This window comes from Aplysia californica, unplaced genomic scaffold (assembly GCF_000002075.1).
Source record: "Aplysia californica isolate F4 #8 unplaced genomic scaffold, AplCal3.0 scaffold00676, whole genome shotgun sequence".
Classification (NCBI taxonomy): domain Eukaryota; kingdom Metazoa; phylum Mollusca; class Gastropoda; order Aplysiida; family Aplysiidae; genus Aplysia; species Aplysia californica.
Window position 1 is genome coordinate 4547 of NW_004797946.1, and position 1175 is coordinate 5721.

The following is a 1175-nucleotide window of genomic DNA, read 5'->3' on the forward strand; positions in this document are numbered from 1 at the left end:
CTCAATTTTAGTTTGCAATGCTAATGCTAGTTTGCTCTGATTTACTTGGGGTGGGTGGGGGGCGGGGCTGGCATATTGAATATAATTGCTGGTCGTTGTGGTGCGAAAGAAAAACTCATTGATCGGAGTAAAATAAGATAACAAAATGCGTCTCTCGAGAATGTACGCGAAGATTCCTTTGCTGTTGTCATGTCTGAGGTGGAACTTGTAAAGCATTTCGATTGATCTTTCTTTGATAGTGTTAGGTAAACAATAACATTTCTTTTTTCTCCTTCTCAACAAATTGATCCACTGTAACAATTGACAATGATACAACGATAAGGACAATAGTATTCAGTGGACGAATCATAATTGCATTGTGTTAAGCCAAGCTTATTATTATTTTGGATGCCGCTTCCATACATTGTTAGAGGCAACGTTTTGCTTTTCTAGCGGCAACTGTTGGCTTTTATTTTTCTTCCATAGGTTTATAGTGGCTATTCCTATTTCCAAATACATGTACACAGTTCACCTAACTCCGTCCACTGGTGTCTGTGGTGTAGCTGTTATGCACTTCCATGTCGCACACAGGAGACCCGAGTTCGATTACCTAGTGGGAAGGAAAATGGTCGCTTTTAAGGCTATTCCGAAAAAGCTGTTTGCAGAAAATCGAAGGTAAAGTTTTTGCCCCTCGTTCAGTTTCTTTAAAAGACAAGGAGAGTTTTTCTCTATAATCAAACAAATAAACATGTACACACCAATGAAACCAAACTTCTCCAAAAGGTAGAGCAATGTCCACTTTTGGTAAAGGGTCAAAATTTCTGGAAACCCCCGAAATCTGGGTTAGCCCGCTTGTCCTTAAAAGCGGCCAAATATTACCATGCATTGTCTTTTGGTGGAGATTTTGTATTCTTTTCAGCCTGGGTTAGCATGACACGGTCGGAAGCCCGCCTTCTAAATTATTTAAATTGTATCGATGTGGCGTAAAAAAACACCTACATTTAAAAACTATTTTAAAAACTACGGTCCGCTAGGCCAGTTCGTCTGGCCTGCAACCATGCCACCATGCAGGAAATATAGCTAGATATGATTGTATCGTGGATTGGAACCCACAGGGCCACAGGGCCACAGGGCAAGAGATCAAGGGGAAGACCTCATGGAACCTGGAGAAGAATCACAGAAATCGATGTACAGAA